At 41.4% G+C, this 21,387-nt stretch overlaps 1 protein-coding gene across 1 annotated transcript in view; it reads left to right on the top strand.

Annotated features, from left to right (window-relative positions):
- Window positions 1–2,428: 2,428 nt before the first annotated feature.
- large2 (LARGE xylosyl- and glucuronyltransferase 2) overlaps window positions 2,429–21,387 on the top strand; it is a 56,338-nt gene continuing 37,379 nt past the window's right edge. The window contains exon 1 of the mRNA XM_063004455.1: window positions 2,429–2,474. The gene's annotated coding sequence lies outside the window, so the exon portion shown is untranslated. The remainder of the gene's footprint in view (window positions 2,475–21,387) is intronic.

Raw genomic sequence — 21,387 nt, 5'->3', positions numbered from 1 at the left:
ACGACCCCAAACACAACCTCCAAGATGACAACTGCCTTGCTGAGGAAGCTGAAGGTAAAGGTGATGGACTAAACCCAAGTGAGCACCTGTGGCGCATCCTCAAGTGGAAGGTGGAGGAGTTCAAGGTGTCTAACATCCACCAGCTCCGTGATGTCATCATGGAGGAGTGGAAGAGGATTCCAGTAGCAACCTGTGCAGCTCTGGTGAATTCCATGCCCAGGAGGGTTAAGGCAGTGTTGGATAATAATGGTGGTCACACAAAATATTGACACTTTGGGCACAATTTGGACATGTTCACTGTGGGGTGTACTCACTTATGTTGCCAGCCATTTAGACATTAATGGCTGTGTGTTGAGTTATTTTCAGAAGACAGTAAATCTACACTGCTATACAAGTTGTACACTGACTACTCTAAGTTATATCCAAGTTTTATTTCTATAGTGTTGTCCCATGAAAAGATATAATAAAATATTTGCAGAAATGTGAGGGGTGTACTCACTTTTGTGATACACTGTATATTTCAACTGTGATATTTTAACACTGTGATAATAAACACCTCATCAGCACGAAGAAACAAGAAACATGTACAGAAGATCTGAGAATGAAAAATAGTAACATATTTATGATTTAACATTTCAGGAACTTGGACAGACAGTAATCGTGAAACCAACAGTCCAGTTGTATATAAATCACATGGTATGGGGGATATGAGCATATTGAGAATAAAATTTTTAATCAAGCGATTCTTATTGGGCTGTGTTTGTGCCTCTTTAAACACACGTCACTGTGGTAATTTGAGCTGCTTTAACACAGCAATGTTGTGTTTATACTGTATAACGATAACACCGGTCTTTTTCCAGTTTGCGGTCGTGAGTTACAAATTACTCTTACAAATTACTTTTTTTTTAATGCATTTTCTCCCCATTTTCCTCCCTATTTAGCGCACTCAATTTTGTCTTCCGTTGCTGACGGATACCAGATTGCATCCAAGGAGAGCACATCGCTGTACACGCCTCTTCCGACACGTGTACAGCCCTCCTCTTCTCGCCCCTGCATTCTGCACAGGCGTCTCTTCCGCCAATCAGGGTCCTTACACAGCGTATGAAGACTCACCCACCCACACATAGTCAGGCACTGCCAATTATGCCTGCCAGATGGTGCCCAGCCGACCGGTGGCAACACCGAGTTTCGAATCGAGGAGTTCAGAAACTCGGTGCTGGTGTGCTAGCTAAATATCCTGCTGCGCCACCTGGGCGCCACTAAATTATCATTTTTGTTTTCAAGAAGCATGAGAAATCATCACTAGACAAAATTACAGTTATTAATTGGTCAAAGCCCGTCTTTGTCTCGTCAGGCATCTGCATGCACGGATACGTGTTACAGGCACAATGAGCTCAGACTCAGTCTAACTTTATTTCAAAGGAATTTGGATGGAAAGCCTATGGACTGTACACGTCGTGGGAACATTACAAACACTGGTGTTACATGGATCACAATGGACTGTAGACGCTTTAACATAGTTAACGATGTGGGTCTACATGACGTTATACGTGTTGCATCTACAAATGGTTCATATTAGAACCCTGAGCGCCTGTTTTCAGTGGCAGGGTTATGAACAGGAAAATATCTTTACTTTTGCCACATAATGTGAACAGACTTGTCATTTTAAATACTGGCTGAAAGATGGGTAGCTGTTAACAACTCTGTATAGGCATTGGCTGGCTTTCTAAAGATAATTTAGATTTAATAATTTTATCATTATTGTATTTATTGGTAAACATTTTCTTGCAGTAAAAATTTGCATAACTCTTCAAATTTTGCTTAGTTATTTTTGCAGTCAAGTGATCGTGATTAATTTGGTGCTTTAATTGCGATTAAACACGATAAAAAAATTAAATGGTGTGACAGCCCTAATTTATGTGTGTATTAAGTGTAACAGGCTAGCACAACACTGTTGAGTCTTCAAACTTGTCCTCTGGTCGACACTGTGATATGTAATCTCTGGGACTGGTCCGGGCTCCTGCTCAGCCTGGCTCTCTGTACACGATGCAGCTCTGAGGGAACCAAACACTGTCAGGTGATAAGAAGCGGTTCCAGATTAACACATCTCAGAGGGGGCGTGCGGTGATCCGGCTCTCCCTGATCAGGTCGTAGGTGGTGCAAGCAGCGCCGGATTTACAATCGGGAATTGGGAATGACTCCCAAGTAGATTGGGAGATAAAGGGGGAAACCCATGAGGAGAATGTAGTTAATGCATGAGAGTAAATTCACTGCTGAGGAGAAAAAGAAACTCAGTAATAATAATTAAAGCTTCAGTAAATGTGGAGTAAATCCGGTGGAGAGTCTCGACAGATGTTGTGAACAGGTGGAGATTTTCTTTGCCTAATATTTCCTTCTCTTCTCTTGTAGGTTTAAAGGACCCGAGGGAAGTCGTTCCATTCCTAAAAATTTCTTCTGGGAGAAGACGACTTCTGGTAAGGACTTAAAAAAACACTTTTCTCTCTTTCTCTCTCTCTTTTTTTTAAAGAAAATCACAGGTTCACAAACTGGCAGAAACTGGTACTTTGTAAATGCATGGGTAGAAAATACCGGTCGTCAGTCTGACTGGTTTTCTTTGTGCTCTGTGTAGCTGCCCTGCAGTAAACAAGTGGCGGTCTGACATTTGTTTCCAGATGCTATAAAAGGATGCATTAGCTGCACTCATAAAATATTGATTATCACACATTGTTTTCTTTTTATCCGTGGTAATGGCTCTGGGTTTGTTCCCATTAAAGCCTTCAGAGTCCACATTTCGGCTCGCTGCGCAGAGCCGAGGCTTTTATCATCTTCGGATTGGAATTCGTGGTACATTCGCGGCCCGAGGCGCGTCCTGCAGTGCCCGGTCCTGCACAGGAAAATGTTTTCTTCTTATAAAAACTTAATGGACAGAGGTATGTGGACATCTAACCTCGCTCTTCTTGGACAAGCCATTATAAAACCACAGGCATTAACATAAAGCCCTTCACCTTTTGAGGCTATAACAGATTTCACTCTTCGGGGAAGTATTTCTTTCTTCATGGTTTTGTAGTGTGTGTTAGAAGCAGGAAAAATGGGCGAGCATGAGGATTTGAGGGAGTTTGACCAGGGCCAAATTGTGATGGCTAGACGACTGGGTTAGAGCATCTCCAAAACTGCAGCTCTTGTGTGGTGTTCCCGGTCTGCAGTGGTCAGTATCTATCAAAAGTGGTCCAACGAAGGAACAGTGGTAAACCAGCGACAGGGTCATGGGCGACCTGTGCCCAGTCCTGCACAGAAAAATGTTTTCTTCTTATAAAAACTTAATGGACAGAGGTATGTGGACATCTAACCTCGCTCTTCTCGGACGAGCCATTATAAAACCACAGGCATTAACATAAAGCTCTGCACCTTTTGAGGCTATAACAGATTTCCATCTTCTGGGAAGTCTTTCTTTCTTCATTATTGGAGTGTGTGTGAGAAATTCTGTGCACATTCAGGCAATAGAACATTTGTCATGTCACTCAGTGATGCTGGACCGGAAAGCCTGGCTCACAGAAGACATTCCGATTCGTTCCAGTGCTGTTGTGTTCAGTGCTGTTGTGGTGAGGGCTCTTCTTTCACACTAACTCGTCAAACCATGTCCTTATTGACCTCACTTGCTGATACAGGAAACAGCTTTCCCCAAACTTTTGCCACATGTCATTTATTTTATATAGTAGAATTTTAAGCACTTGTTTGTTTAATAATCAGGAGAGATGTCTACATACTTTTGGCCATATAGAACCTACATATGCAGTAAAACACACTAGTAGTTGTACAAACATTTAAAAAAGTTTTCACCCCCTTCCTTGTTTCCTTTTGTTACTGCATATTTGTCACACTAAATGAGTTCAGATCATTAAAACCACAGCTGTGCTGCCAACCTGGCCAATAGTGTCCAACAGACAAAATCAGTCATGTCTGATGGAAGAAGTGCAAATGGGGTTTTTCCTTACTGCTACTGTAAAAATGGGACCTCAGCGGTCTGATCAAGGCACAGACATGAACGCTGGGTGACTCAAATGCGGTGTAGTGTGACTCTTCATATTTAATATGGCTTTCTGAGAATCCACTGCTGGCTGGTGTAAAAGAAGTGAACTGCACATGTGTCCTGGCCAACTTGTGAGTGGCAAGCAGCAGAGGATCACAATGACGGCTTCTTATTTTAATAGTGCAATGCAAATTCAGGTTAGTGCTCCATATTACACGAAGTGCAACATGTGTTTATGGCATTACGATCATAAAGCAACTAATGCTACTAATGGTAAAAACATGAACAGACAACACTTAATAGCAGCTGTAGCCTAGCGGTTAAGGTACTGGACCAAAAGGTCAACTGCCAGATTGCTACTGTGGGGCTCTTGAGCTAGGCCCTTAACCCTTAATTGCTTGGAAAATATATATTGACACAGTACTGAAATTCACTTTGGATAAAAGTGTCTGCTAAATTCTGAAAATGTAAATAACGGTGGTTTCGCCCTTACTGGTGGTCCATTGTCCAGAATAGCACCTGCATGTTTTCTCTTTAGTGCTGCACAGTGTACAAACTACCTTTTTGTTTTGTGCCAGTTTGAAGTATTCCCAAACTTTCGATAATTTGGGTCTTTGAGAACTTTTAGCTCTTCTTTGAAAGCTATTTATTTATTTATTTATTTGAATTTTGTTTATGCACTTTCTCCTATTTTTCTCCCGACTTTTTAGCGTGTCCAATTGCCCGATTGCGTCATGCTTCCTCTCCACTAATGCCGACCCCCGATCTGATATGAGGAGAACGAAGCTAACCCACGCCCCCTACGACACGTGTGCAGCAGCGGAATGCATTTTGTCACCCACACTAGACGAGTGCTAATGCGAATCAGCTCTGGGTATGGAGAGACACACCCTGATCAGCGCACTCTTTCCCTGCCTCTGTGCATGCGCCATCAATCAGCCAGCAGAGGTCGTAGTGCATAAGTTACGAGGAGTCCCTATCTGGCTTAATACCCCACCCCTATATGAACTACAGGCCAATCGTTCTACCGGATGGCAGAGCTGAGATTTGATACGATGTATTCGAGATCCCAGCTCTGGTGCGCTAGCGTGTGTTTTTACCGCTGCTCTTTATAATCGGCCTATGACTCTGCGCTTAATCCGGCCAACCAATGACTGGAGCCAAATACGACTTACGTCATGCAAGTAGTGCTAAGAGAAATCATTTGTTATATGAATGGAAATGTTTAAATTAAAAAGAAACATTAATTTAGGAACATTAGTTTTAAAAACAATGCTATTCTATCGAGTACGTTGACCAATCAGGAGTAGCCTTATTCATATGTGTAATAGCATTTGTATTATGAATCATTGCACAACCTATTTACAACTCGGTTCAACTCACGGAGAGATAATCTTACATTTAAAAAAATACTTTTTAACATTTAGTTGAATTCAATGCAGCAAAGCAACCCCACATCACCATGCAGCCACCACCATGCTGCTAGAATGTTCTTACTAAATGCTATATTTGCTTTCCACCAGTCACATTTTCATGAGACACATTTTCCATTTTGTTTCTATTTTAACATCTCAGAAGCTTCGGGGATCATCCAGGTGCTTTTTCGTGCAAATGTCAGACAGGCTCTGATGTTTCTCTTGGTTAGCATTGATTTCCACCTAGCTACCATTCTATGAATGTCATTCTAATCTCAGCTGAGCTTAGAGACGTCTGCTGTTCCTTCAGCTTTCATATCTCCCCCCCCTGATAAAAAGAGTAACCAAATTCAGCACAGGTAGTTAGTTCTGGTACGCCTCACCTGGGAGTGGAGACGCGACAAAATGTGACATCACAGATTTGCAAGTTGCTGATGCTTGAATGTTTGCATAATGGTACTGGACTGTGTTTGTCGTGGTCTGGATCAGCCTGGAACTCTCGGCTAACCCTCGGCTCCAGACAGGCGGAGGGAGGACAAAAGACTTTCGGACGTGCCACAGGTTTGGCTGGAGCTGCGAGGAGGCATTTGTGCAGGTCAAGCATGTAGAAGCAGGTCAGAGTTTGGAGAATGTGTGGGTCACACCCGGTGGGGTGATCTAAACCACCCTGTCATCTGTGCTTTCAGTTTACTGACTCTCCCACACCCAGTACTGTGTGTGTGTGAGTGTGTGTGGGGGAGTGTGGGAGCGAGGAAGAAGTGCTGAATACACATTTTACATGCCAAAACTGGGAGACACGCTTGTTTTCTCACACCATGACACAAAACAAAACATACTAGGGATGTTCCACTGGGGCTTGGGAATGGACACTGTGCATTTGGTGATGAATTCTTTTATTTACAATAATTTATTGACTGCCTAATTTGGGTTGTTAATAAGATTTTAAAGATTTACATGCTGGAATAAACATCTTAAAATCAGGGTCACTGACAAAGCGTGAAGGATTTTATAGTACAGCTCTTCATCATGTCACATAAAGTTCTTCAGTCCTGCTCACACCCATCGTCTATGAGAAATACACTACTTCATCTGCCGTCCACTCGGATGGACCTGATTATTTATTTATAACATCCACATTGATGGCAGGACCCAAAGTTTCCCAGCAGAACATTGCCCAAAGCATCACACTGCCTCCGCCAGCTTGCCTTCTTCCCTTCTTCCCATAGTGCATCCTGGTGCCATGTGTTCCCCAGGTAAGCGATGCGCACGCACCCGGCCATCCATGTGATATAATAGAAAACATAATCCACCAGACCAGGCCACCATCTTTCATGGCTCCATGGTCCGGTTCCGATGCTCACGTGCCCATTGTTGGCGCTTTCGGCAGTGGACAGGGGTCAGCATGGGCACCCTGACTGGTCTGCGGCTATGCAGCCCCATACGCAACAAACTGTGATGCACTGTGTATTCTGACACCTTTCTATCAGAACCAGCATTAACTTCTTCAGCAGTTTGAGCAACAGTAGTTCATCTGTTGGATCGGACCACACGGACCAGCCTTCGCACCCCATGTGCATCAATGTTCACCCACCACGCCCATTTTTATACCAATTTTTGCCCCATTCACTTCCATTCATTTTTTTTCAAAAGTATTCAGATGCCACCAACTCCATGACCAAAAGTATTCAGACGCCACCAACTGCATGATCAAAAGTGTTTTGACGCCACCAACTGCATGATCAAAAGTGTTTTGACGCCACCAACTGCATGGCCAAAAGTATTCAGACGCCACCAACTCCATGACCAAAAGTATTCCAACACCACCAACTACTGAGCTGCAATCACACTCACATTTTCTTAAGAAATGCACCTCTCTAGTTTCAGTATGTTCTTTTTACGAAGCTGTTGGTAAGATTTTATAGATATTTTATAATTTATAATTTTATAGATGTTTCATCACTTGAGAGGCACGTCTTTTACGCTAGCCCACAACCATCAAGATCCGGATTCGAATCTTAGCGGTGCTATCTGCCAGCCAGACATCCACATAGACATTACTGGCTACGTCTGGCAGGGTAATGGCTGAAGCCTTGCAACAGATAGGTGCCCTTGTGCCCAGTGTTTCCCAGTGATCCACCCACTGCGACCCTGACCAGAATAAAGCCTGATCGTTTCCTTATAAACAAGTTTGTAACTATTTTAACGACAGAGTAATTACATAAACATTTATCATAACGATCCTAATACAAATCCTACACAACCTTTTCAGCTCAAGTTTGGCAACTGCATCGTTTACACAACATCTGCGCTACCGTCTTTCATTTTGCATCTTTTAATCTGATCAGTCGTCGCTGTCTGTGAGGCAAAAAAAAAGGAATTGAGTGTTTCAACAGTGCAGGAGAAGTGGCCTAGTTCTGCCTTTGTGTAATAAAGGTGGGGAGAACCTGCTGAATGATGATAGATGAGAGTGTGTGTGTGTTTGCTTTGTTTTCAGGATTTGTTGTTATATAAATCTACCGTGAGGTCAGAATGAACCTCTGAATCATTGCTGATAGAAACACGTACACAACGACATGCAGGAAGAGATTCGTTCATATTTCTGTGCACATGATAATACAGAACTTAGATTTTTACGTTGGGTTTTTCGTAGTTGTTTAGTAGTGCGGTGGGTAAACTTATTTAAAGCAGTTAGATGTAGCGAAAGGGTTATTTTACATCATTATTCAGAATGTATCATTTTGTATTGGCGCTCGGGTGGCACAGCGGTCTAGTACGCTAGCACACTAGGCTGAGATTCAGGTTTCGATCCCAGTGGTGCTATCAGTCGGCCGAACGTCTGCATTCACATTAACATTTTCAACAGTAGACGCTTTTATTCAGAGCAACTTCCAAAAGGGTCACACAGACACTCTGGCTGTGCCTGAGGGGTGATGGCCGAACCACTGTGATGGATTGGCACCCTGTCCAGGGTATTTCTGCTCTGCATTCAGTGTTTTCTGTTGAAACCGGACCCTAACCCTGTGACCCTAACCAGGATAATGTTCTGACTATTCATTTATCCATCGTCTGATTTGCCACTGCTGTATCCTGGTCAGAGTTGCGGTGGGTCTGATTCACTGAGCGAAAGGTAAATGTGTTTGATCCATCACGGGTCAAACACATTCAAATTGACCTGAATGCATGTCTTTGGACTTGTGGGAGGAAACCCATCCCCCCAGTCTGATTCCTCAGGGAGTCATGCTGAGCATTATGTGTTCCTCCACTACTTTTGCTGGTGCCTAAACCAGACAGCAGGAGTCACTGTTGAGTGAACATGCAGACTCCACACAGAAAGGACCTGGACCGCCCCTCTTGGGGATCGAACCCAGGACCTCCTTGCTGTGAGGCGACAGTGCTAGCCACTTATCCACCGTGCCGCCCTCATTGCTGATGTAGAGATCTCTAATTATTTAGGCCCGGTAATAAAAGACCCAAGGACCGGTACCCAAGGACCACTGAGCTAGCGCATTAACTCGCTGCACCACCTGAGTGCCACTCTTTTTGATGTATATATGATTAGCAAAATACATGATTAGAATGTAATTACAATAGTAATATGTGGTTGGAAATACAGACAAAGCTGTGGCTCTGGTTCTAATGCCAGTGCCTAATGGGGAACCATTGTGCACCTTTCCAATGCTAAAGTCTGGAACTGGCGGCCCGCCAGTTCCAGACTTTAGCATTGGAAAGGTGCACAATGGTTCCCCATTAGGCACTGGCATTAGAACCAGAACCATTCAGTACAACAGGACTTATAGGGTGTGTTCGAAAAGCTAGTGTGCTGTCTACATAGACGCATTTTACGTCATCCTGTGCGCGCTCCCGAGAAGGAGGCTGTTCGAAATCCTAGATGCCTTAAAATCCTCACTTCTGAGGCATCTTATTATTTCAATGTTATTTTGGCTTAAGAACGAGTGAGCATCGGACGCTGCCTTAGTGATCAAGGCAATCCCAGAATTCATGGCTGACGGGGCGGAGAAACGAATGGAGTTATTTTCAAACGTAAATAAAATATTACTGATTTTTAACTTGTATAAACTTGTACCGAGTGTTTTTATTTGCAAGTTCGGGCTTGTCAGGAAATGTAATTTAATCGGTACATGAAGGGAGATGTTATTGACGTTAGCGTGCTGTGCTACCTCAGTTTATTGGTTTTAATGGCGAGATGCTAAATGCTAAACACGAAATGCTAAACCCGATGCAATCGCTATCTAAGTAGTGCGTTCGAATAACCTGACTTATAAGTCACTGACTTATTAGAATCCTCTCTACTAAGTCAGCTGCCTATGTAGACAGTAAGACAGCAAGGCAGCTCCCTAGGTTTTCGAACACACCCATAGACTCTGAGCTACTCTGCTACATGAATTTCCTCCTCTGGTCACTTTAATTGAAATGCGTAGATGTAAATGTTTTGGAACTCACTGAGCTTTGTGTGACCTTCAAGACCGCGGTTTCTATTCATTCACCGCTCGTGTTTTAAGACCTGGTTAATGGAGGCATTGACTTGCAGCATGCGGCCGTTCTCGCCGTCTTTTAATGCTTAAAAAGAAACAAAAGAGGCGTCGCTAAAACCTCCAGTCAGATTTGAAAAGGTCACACCAGGTAGCCATTTAGAAAAGTCGGGGGAGATAACTCTGCTCACTGCTTTGTTGTGTTGGTTTGGTTTGTTTTTTTATGTCAGCACGGTGAAACCTGGAGAGTTCGTTTGTGGCTGATATAATCCGAGCTGATCAAACTCATGGGTTCAATGGTTGCTTTCGGTCACTGTCTGTAAAGTTAAATTGTGACTGTGTGTACACTGATCAGCCATAACATTAAAACCACCTCCTCGTTTCTACACTTACTATCAATTTTATCAGCTCCACTTACCATATAGAAGCACTGTAATCCATCTGTTTCTCTACACACCTTTTAGCCTGCTTTTACTCTGTTCTTTAATGGTCAGGACCCCCACAGGACCACCACAGAGCAGGTATTATTTGTGTGGTGGATCATTCTCAGCACTACAGTGACACTGACTTGGTGGTGGTGTGTTAGTGTGTGTTGTGCTCACTGTCCACTCTATTAGACACTCCTACCTAGTTGGTCCACCTTGTAGATGTAAAGTCAGAGACGATCGCTCATCTATTGCTGCTGTTTGAGTTGGTCATCTTCTAGACCTTCATCAGTGGTCACAGGACGCTGCCCATGGGGCGCTGTTGGCTGGATATTTTTGGTTGTTGGACTATTCTCAGTCCTGCAGTGACAGTGAGGTGTTTAAAAACTCCATCAGCATTTCTGTGTGTAATCTACTCATTCCAGCACAACACACACTAACACACCACCACCATGTCAGTGTCACTGCAGTGCTGAGAATGATCCCCCACCCAGAGAATACCTACTCTGTGGTGGTCCTAGGAGAATCCTGACCATTGAAGAACAGCATGAAAGGAGACTAAAAAAGTATGTAGAGAAACAGATGGACTACAGTCAGTAATTGTAGAACTACAAAGTGCTTCTATATGGTAAGTGGAGCTGATAAAATGGACAGTGAGTGTAGAAATGGTGCTGGACTAGGAATCAGAATGTTGCCGGTTTAAGCCCCACCACCACCAACTTGCCCTCAATTGCTCAAACTGTCAGTCATAATTGTAAACTGCTTTGGATAAAAGCATCTTCTAAATGCCACAAATAGAAATAGACTGGTTGGTGGTCCAGGGTAGATATTTTTGACCCACAGTGACTCCGACCAGAGCTTTTTAAACCACACAGAGTAAGAAGTTTTGGTAGCAGATATCACACAGACCTGAAAGCTAAACCTCTTCCAGACCCAAAACCCAAACCCAGTCAAGTCATATCCAGTCACCTGATTTGTATTTTCACCTCTACTGCCACTGACCACTGACCTCCACTCCTGACCAAGGAGGGACGCAACTAATGCACATTCCTTCCGACACGTGTGCAGTATTTGACCTCTTCTTTTCACCCGCATGAAGCACCGATCACCATTATTTCTCGTCTCTGTGCAGTACCATCGATCAGCCAGCAGAGGTCGTAACTGCAGCAGTTATGAGGAATCACTGTATGGCCTTCCTTTTCTCAGACCAGTTGTCCATCATTGTCATTGTAGGTGTCCCATATCACCCCTATAAACACCTTCTACTTCTGGCCAAGATCCATGTGCTCTTTTAAGTTCTTTTAAGATAATCTGTTACTGATAGTTTTAAGGTTCTGAAATAACTTCCCCTCATGGCTAAACCTGGTGTATTTTCTCACGTCGTCTCTGTTACTGTTCTGTGTTGGGGAGGTTGAACCGATCAAGGTGTCACATTCACACAATCAAAGTCTGACAAGCAAAGCTGTGCGAGTGTGGATCACCAGCTGCTGCCCATCACACCAGTGTGTGTGTGTGTGTGTGTGTGTGTGTGTGTGTTAATGTGTAGAGTTTGAACAGGTGCTGCTGAAACTGAATCCCTCTCACTTACTCTAGAGCCCTGCAGAGAAGCAGTAGTGACTCCCAGCGGTCGCCCGCCACCCCAACCACTGCAGTGACCTTTAACCCTTTAGTCATCAGTTTACCAAGAGCAACGAGAAAAACAACAAACAGTATATGGACAAAAGTATTGGGACACCTTTTCTTATTTTAAAGTGAAGACATGAATAATAGCTGAACTGCTTTGGAATGAACTGGAATATCAACTGAGGCTTTTTAGACCAACATCAGTGCCCAGCGGTACAAATGCTCTTTTGACTGAATCAGCTCGAATCCCCACAGATACTGTAGACTACAAAGTCTTGTGAGAAGCCTTCACAGAAGAGTGGCTGTCGTTCCATCTGAAGAAATCACACAGAGGTCACTCTGTTTTAATCATTTGTTTTTGAAATGAATGTCCAACAAGCTCATGGTCAGGTGTCCAAATACTTTTGGTCATATAGTGTATGATTAAACATGCAATAAATTGCATTTATTAAATCACAAAGCTGTTATTTTTAGCACAGGTTATAAATCCGCCCTATTCTGCACTTTAAAAAGCAGGTAATAAAAGTAAAGCATGATTTAGGATCAGTGAGGAATGAAGGTTAATGATCATGTTTATTATTCTGTTACTGACATGTCCAGTATTAACAGTCTCACTTGTTGCAGGTCCCTTTCTAAGCAACGTGCAGTTTAATACTGTGATTAAAAGTAATAACAAGAAGCCGCTCAGGTGGCGCAGCGGTAAAAACACACGCTAGCACCCCGGAGCTAGGATCACAAATACATCATATCGAGTGTCAGCTCTGCCATCCGGCTGGGCTGAGCAGCCACATGAACAACGATTGGCCTGTTGTTCATATAGGGGTGGGGTTGTAGGGGTGGTTGATGGCGCCTGCAAAGGGGTGGGGAAGGAGTGCGTTGATCAGGGTGTGTCTTTCTGTACACAGTGCTGATCCGCATTAGCATTCGCCTAGTGCAGGTGAAAAAATACATACGGCTGCTGCACATGTCGGAGGGGATGTGGGTTAGCTTCGTTCTCCTCAATCAGAGCGGGGATCGGCATTAGTGGAGAGGAAGAAAGATGCAATCGGGCAATTGGATGCGCTAAAAGTCGGGAGATAAAGGGGAGAAAATGCACAAAATACAATACAAATAAATAATAAATAATAATAACAAGAAATCCAGAAAAAAAAAATCACAAAAGTGCATTAACAGATTTAAAAAGAATATTTTAAATCTAGAAGTAAAGAGAGTTAAAGAGCTTGTGTTCTTATATCTACTGTTATTTTTAAGGTTTTGGGGGAGGTAGAAGAACTGATCCTGAGGATTAATAGAAGTCCTGCATCAGCTAAACTGAGTAATCAGGGTGGACTGGTCACTCTCAGGAGATCAGCAAGAACTGAGCAGGTCATTAGCAGATCTTTGTTTTCTCATCTATACAATACACTGATCAGCCATAACATTAAAACCACCTCCTAACATTTTTTCCAAATCTGAAAGACTCACTAAAATCATAAATAGGAATAATAATAATAATATTGTTAGTAACAATAATAATAGTATTGTTAGTAATAATAATAATAATATTGTTAGTAACAATAATAATAATAATAATATTGTTAGTAATAATAATAATAATGTTAGTAACAATAATAATAATATTGTTAGTAATAATAATAATATTGTTAGTAATAATAATTAGTAATAATAATGTTAGTAATAATAATTAGTAATAATAATACTATTGTTAGTAAAAATAATAATAATAATTAGCAATATTAATAAAATAACAACAACAATAATAATAACAATAATAATAATATTGTTAGTAATCATAATAATAAATAGCAACAACAGTAATAATACTAATAATAAAATAGTAACAACAACAATAATAATAATGTTAATAATAATATTAATAATAATATAAATGTTGTTTGTAACAATAAAAATAAAAATAGCAACAAAACAATATACAGTACTAATAATAACAATAATAGCAATAATAACAACACAAACAATATCAACAATACTAATAATACTACTACTACTAATAATAATAATTATTATTATTATTGTTATTGATTATTATTACTATTATTATTGTTGTTGTTGTTGTTGTTGCTATTTTATTATAATTATTATTATTATAACTGATGAATATTTGCTGTTGGCAATGCTAGTTTGGCAGTTTGTAGATCATTCTCAAGCTCTACTACTGGCAAGTTGCCAAAGTTGGGCCCCTGAACAAGGTCTCTAACCCTCAATTGTTGGCATTATGTTTGTTTATGGTTTGATAAAAGCATTTTCTGAAAAGCTCTAAATGTAAATCTATTGTTATCTTTTTGCAGTGTTTATGTTTTGAATTACACATGTGTAAGTTATGATAATTTGCCCTCAATTTCCCAGGTCTGGACGTGTTACGTTGCTGTTTTACTGAGCATTATAACTGTCTCACACATGGTGCCTGTGGAGTAAATTACTGGTTAATATGCATGTGAGAAAAAATACTGAAGGAAGAGTTTTGAAGAAAGAGGTGAGACAGGACAGGTGAAACTCTGGTTCACTTTTAATCTGGAGTCTTTGGAGGAACAGATGAAGGATGCAGTACGGCAAAGTCAGCAACAGTGAACAGAGCAGGAGAGAGAATTTATGCTGAATATAAAAAAGTTAGAGGAGGAGAAGGAGGCTTTGTTCCCACATCGAGACCCAAACCTGCTATGACATGCTGGAAAAGAGGGAGGGAAAAGTGGGAGGAGCGCACACACACACCTACACACCTACCTCTACACACACACATACACTCGCATACAAAGTTCAAAGTTTGCCAGTGGCAAATCGCATTGAATCAGCGTCTCTGCAGGTCAGTCTGGACTTTCATTCATCTGTCAAAGCCACGTTAAAGGACTTCAAGCAACTGGATGAAAAGAAGAGAGAAGAATAGAGGGAACAAAAACAAGGAGCAAGCTGGCAGTGGCTTTGCACAGAGGTACGGGTTTGTATAGCCATTTTCTTCTATCAATGCAGCTTTTGTGTCGGTCCCTCCTCTCGTCAGCCTCTTCCGCAGTAATACGATCCTCTGATCCAGAGTTGGAGTCCACATCTAACTGCACTGTGTTCCTAGATTAAAGGAATAAGCTATTAACCAGTGTAAGGGACGTATATTTTAATGCAGTCGTTTTATTTATGGAATTGGACCAGATACTATACCCAGAAACTTGGGCTTTATCATAAGTTGATCATGGGTTTTTACCCCTTTTTGCACCCAGAAGCCATCTAGACCTTATCTCTCTCTCACGTCGCTGAGCATCGTCATGTGTCCCCTCCAACATGCCCATAGCTGATGGCTTCTTTTCACCTGCGAGGGGCAGGGTCTCACAGAATGAGAGCCACACACTGCCATCCGTGATCAACCTCCCCCACATCCCGGCAAGCGCCTCGACCACTTAGCGACGAGGAATCCTGCTTCGACCATTGTCTCTTCCCTACAGCTGATGGCTTCTTTTCACCTGTGAGGGGCGGGGTCTCTTACAGCAAGAGCCACTCACTGCCATCCGTGATCTGCCATCCATCCCCCATGCAAGTGTCTAGACCACTTAGCAATGAGGAATCCTGTTTCGACCACTGTCCCTCCCCTACAGACACCCAGCCAATCAGGGGTCTGGGTAGGCGCCCGCCTGGCTGATAGCAGAGCTGAGATTCGAACTTGAGAGCTCATGATGTCAGCATTGCTCAGCTACCGTGTTTTACCGCTGCGCCACCCAAGCGCCCTTTGATGCAGGTTCTGCCATTGATGCAGCGTTGCTTTCACATCCTCATCATATGAAAATCTTCTTAACTCTTAAAGCTTCTTTGAGCGTTGAAAAAGGTGGAAATCAGATGGCGTTAAATCCGGACTATAAGCGGACTATAAGCATCTCTCAGACACGACCAAATACTGCCCCTCCCACGCTCACCGTGTCCAACCAAAATGTAAAAGTGCGGAAACTCTCATATATTCAGTGTCTTCTAAACACATCTGACCAAGCTTTAAGGGTTAAAATTCTGTTTATGATAGACTTATTTATTACTTGTTGGCCTGTTGGCTTCAGAGCATGGTTTGAGTAATTGATTACCTTTGGTTAAAGAAGGCGTATAAGGAATTTTGATGTTTTGCCATACTATTTATTTGAAGTAGGTGGCATGGTATCGGGTGCAACATGAGTCCTGGGGTCCTAGGTTCAATCCTTACTGATGGTCACAGTCTGTGAAGGTATTTGCATGGTTCTGCAGTGTCCATGTGAAATCCCGTCACCTCTCTAAAGCAGGGGTGTCAAACTCATTTTCACCGAGGGCCATGTCTGCATTATGGTGATTGTAATGTATCCTGCTGTGATTGCAGTCTGCCTTTTAAGTCTTGGACAATTTGTTGTTTTTCTTGGAGGCAAAATTTTGTGTTTGGTGTCAAAATGTCAAATTTATACTGTATATTTATAATGTATATCTACATTTATATTGTACTACTTTACCACAGACACGGCCTCATAACACAAGAGATGTACCGGTTCTTCTTCTTGAAGCACAAACAAATTTCATTCTTCTGCTTCAATTTTCTCTTCTTGTACATTTTGGGATTATTTGTAAATATTTCTCAACATCATCTAGTGGCGGGATGCGGTCACTTTGCAGGTCACAAAATTGGCATGCATTGTGAGAGATGCAGTTAATGTACGATTTTACAGTGTATTTTAAGACAATTGTTCTGCCCTCGCCAAGTTTCTCCCTTTCTCAGCTAGACAAAAACACAGCTCCCTCCAAAACACAGTTACGTTGGTTTTATTTGCTTCCCAGCTGTACACTGTGTGCATCAGAATGGAGTAAAACTACACAATACAAACAATAAAAAACTTAATACAGTACATGCACATAGCTGTAGTTAAGTGTTACATCTAGTACAATATGAAATTTAACCAAACATACAAATAGCGCTAACGAGTTAGCATTTTGTGTAAAAATAGTAATTGCTGTAGTAACGGTAACAACCGTATTTAATTATGGAATTACGGTAAATTCGTGACTGAAACGCTGTAACATACTTGCTAAACATTTACGAACAACTGAGAATATAAATGTCTACTACTTACAGATGATGCTTCTGTATTGGATTGCAAGAGAATTAACTTCTATTTATTATTGTTTACGCTACTGACGTTACCCCGCGTTCTTTTGCCGCTAAAACGTAATAGTAACATAGCTTCTTAGCAAAGTCAAAGTTAGTTGCCATGACTACGATGTCAACAAATGCCGCTTAAATGCGCAGGTGTCCCATCACATTATAAGTTCGTCTCTGTAACTACTCAAACCATCACAACAATCATATGTCTTTTAAGCTCTCACAGGCCAGAAAAAATGAGGTGGCGGGCCGGATTTGGCCCGCGGGCCTTGAGTTTGACACCCCTGATCTAAAGCATACAATAGGTGGATACACTGTTTAAATGACCGCTAGATGTGAATAAGTGAATGTCTGAATATATTACTGATTGCAGTAGATGCTGTGGATTCAGGGTGTCTTCCTGTCTCTTATCCAGTGTTTGCAGGCTACCCCGGACTTGCTGTGACCTTTACCAGGATGATAGATTAAAATGATTGATTATTCACTTAAAATAATATCTTACATTTACTTAGAATGAGGGTGTGATTAGCTGGAGTTGATACTCTATCACCTCAGTGCTAATTGATGAAGCTGATGGGAGTTTCTCACAGCTTTTGATGAAGCGCTGCATTTTTTTAGCATAATAGTTCTGAGTATAGTTGGTAATAGTTGGTAATTAGCCAGTTAGCCATTTCTTGTGGAAAATCAGTAGAATTGTCAGTTCTTTAAGCAATGCAACTTAGAGCTGGCCTTTTTCCAGGCACTGAACGATTACTTTAGCATTTAAGCTCTGGATGGATTGATGTTCTGCTAATCAAGAGTTTGGTGAGGCACTTTGCATACTTCATGATCTTTATTTGTTTTTATGTTGTCGTTTTTTTTTCTGGGTATCTCTTGTACAATGTTTGCGATGGTAATGCTGCACTGTGAAGTTTGTGGAGAAAGCAGATGTAAAGATTAGCCGCTCTAATAGAAGCATCATGAGGAACGGTAAGGATAGGAAGTCTAGTGAGAGGAAGAGATCTATACAGAGAGATACAGAGTGGGTTTGAAGATTAGCCTTCTAATGCACTGAGTATTAAACTTCCAGTAGACGTGCTGACTCCAGATAACTGATCCCACCATCCCTTGCGGTAGAACCTCTGAAGAGCCTCTCTCATTGGCTCGGTCTTTCTTTGTTGGCTTTTGGATTAGTTTGCTTGCAGAAAAATTAAAGCTTTCTTTATAGCCGTGGTCAGGTTTGAAATGGAAATTGGAGATGGCGACTGGCGCACAGTTAGCCCTTTAGCTGTAACGTCAAAGTTTGTTGGCAGTTTGCCTCACTTGCTAACCTTTCCGAGTTGGTGTTAGAACTCTGCGCTCGTAACTTTAGATTTCAGGCTTTTAAAACACCCGTCAACCCAGAATTCCTGGCAGGAAAGTCAAGAAGGTTTTCTCAAACAAGAGCTTAGCATAAGACATCATAATAACAAGTTTGCCAAGTTAAATTATTGGAGTATTTACTTCAGATTAATTAACATTTAGATACAGCAGCTGGTTACATCTGTAACATGGGACCTGTAAATCTGTTCATTAGCTTTAGATTATTGGAAATACTGAACTGAAATGAGCTTTCTGAAGGCGTCCATTTTGTAGCTGGAACATGTGGTTTTAACCTCATAAAGTCAAGTGCAAGACTGGAATTTTACTTACTGTTCCCTCTGCATTTGAACATCTAATGTTTATACTGTAAATCTACCATGTTAACACTCGACCACAAAGTTCTTTTGGAATCATTATTTTCCTCTTAATTTAGGGGTTTTGAGAAAACCGCATCTAACAATCATCCTATAGTTGTCCTCGAAATGTAGAACGATAATGTGGTTAATAAGCCACTAACCAAAAAAAAGGGGGAGCAATAGAAAATGGGGGCGGGGGGGGGGGGGGTGTACATCTGAATGAATGAATAAGGTGTACATCTGCAACCCGCAACAGCGAAAGTGGATAGAAAAGGGATAGTGCAGAAATGAGAACTGGATTTCGTGATATGCCATTCATGACAAACTTGCCCTTGCTAAGAGGAAACACAGGGAACTGTCTGAACCTGCCGGTGTGCGAATGGAACCCCTTACCAAACCAACTTACATTCCCCTATGCATACCAGTGGTTTAACAGTGGTTTTATCTAACTCTGGAACCTGGATTGTCACACTGCCTTCTCGGGCGAGTTCCCAGGAATAACCAGAATGCTGACATTCTACGTCAGAGAACACCAGTCGAATTGAGTGATCCGGCATCAGAACCTCTGAAAAAAGTTCTCTAACTATATTTGATGGCCAAACTAGGTAGTGTACAACAGGGTTTTTCAAAACCCTGGGTGGGTCACAAGCCGAATAAAACAGGTTGCAGAGAAAAATGGATAATAATTAAATAAATTGTGGAGGCTTTTTTAAATCTTGTATAGAGAGAGAGTAAGATGTACTGCTTGTGTTGCCTGGGTCGCTTATAAAAAAGTTTGAAAACCTTGGTGTAGAGGGATAGAAGGCACAGGAGATTGTCAAATATGATAAGTTGAGAAATCATCATCTTTTTATCAGCTTCTGCGCCTCTGTGCCCCAACTGCACGCCAAACTAGGCCTTGCAGAGGGAGATGTCTCCCAACGTGGAAAAGCCTTTCTGATAGCTGCAATTTAGACTTAATTCCTAATTCCTACCAATAATATTGTCAATATTGTCAGTATTTGCATTTGGCTAACTGAGCGTGTTTAGAACAGATTTGTTAACACCTTGTTGCTCTGTGTCATGTTCTTCTCCTAATTAGTCGATTTTAACTTAACAATATATGCCCACCGGTCATTCTTCAACAGATTAGTGATCATTTGTGTGGGCAGAGAGGTGATTATGTCTTTACTACAGTAATTTCATCTCTGATTAGATTCAGGATTAAAAAGCTTGTCGTTTAAAAGGGCAGCGCTGCACGGGTGTTTTGTTAATGCTGCCCAACTGCATGGTCATTATGCCATCCTACTTTAATCACATTACCTTCCTTTTCATCAGGGTTTGATTGACAGGTGAAGCAAAGCTGTGTCAGATTCTTCTGATTCTTATCTCTTTAGTCATGGATCTTAAATAGAGTGTGGGACAGAATATGTGTGTGTGTTTGCTATCTGGGTTTCCATTGCTAATGACTTCTGGGGCTTAACATTTACAGCTGGGTACAAAAGTCTACGTGCACTACAAGTTTTATGACTTTGGACTCAGTTGTATCTTGACTTGTTGGACTTTATTATAGCTAGCTCGCAATATGAATTGAGTCACAGAACATTTTGGGCAAGCTGATTTAAAAATGGTTAGCTTAGCTACAGATTAGCCCCAGAAAATGTCTTTTCATTACAGCACTTTTTACAGTTTCTTTAGCAAAATGAAGCTAACTACACAACAAAATGCTTAAATAGCTTGAAATTGTTTGGTAGTACAGATGTAGAAAATGAGCGTTTGAGAATGTGTTGTCATTAGGGATGTAACGATAAACTCTACCCACATTGCAATGCGATTCACGATACTGGGTTCTTGATACAAATTTTCCCCGATTTTTTTAACTGAAATTGAAGACAAATTATGACAAAGTTTCCTTTTATTATTTCTCTTAAAAATTAAAATACAATACTGTATTTGTGATGATCTAAAACTATGCAAAACAGTTTTGAATTAAGCCCAATTTGGCTGAAAAACCCCGAATCTGGCAGCCAGGTGTATAGCGCCAGTGACGTCAACCAGGCAAGGTGTATAGCGCCAGTGCCCTCTGCTGTTCAAAGTGAATATTGATTCATTTTACATGTCAAATCGATTTGAATTGTGGAATTTTTGAATCAGTTATTAACTGTCTTGTCATGTTATTGTTTGATGTTACTTGACATGTTATTAGTCATTCTTAAGCTTGTACAGATGCCTCAAAATGAAGCTTTTGTTGTTTTGTGTTCAGACACTGATGTATCTTTTTTTGCTGCTCCCACTTTGATCTGCTTATGAAATTGTTCTTAACCTTTCATACGTTCATGAAAATAATACAAGCCTACTGATGTTTGTCATGGTTGCAATTTCACGTTATTAGACGAATTGATTTCTTCTCCAACCCAAACACTCCCCACTGCACCGTCAAACCCTTTGTAAAACATGACGTCCATGCTGGCCAGAGCTTTTCTTTTCAACAGCCAGTAGCTGATTCACCGCCACAGCGTCAACAAAACAATTGTATCAGCCGCTGTTGAAATTTGCTGTGCTACTCCAGCACCATAGATACATTGATTTTAAACTAATTAAATGTTGCACGTGTTCCTACA

This window comes from Trichomycterus rosablanca, chromosome 11 (genome assembly GCF_030014385.1).
Source record: "Trichomycterus rosablanca isolate fTriRos1 chromosome 11, fTriRos1.hap1, whole genome shotgun sequence".
Lineage (NCBI taxonomy): Eukaryota > Metazoa > Chordata > Actinopteri > Siluriformes > Trichomycteridae > Trichomycterus > Trichomycterus rosablanca.
The sequence above is the reverse complement of the archived record's forward strand: the minus strand, read 5'-3'. Positions and strand labels throughout refer to the sequence as shown.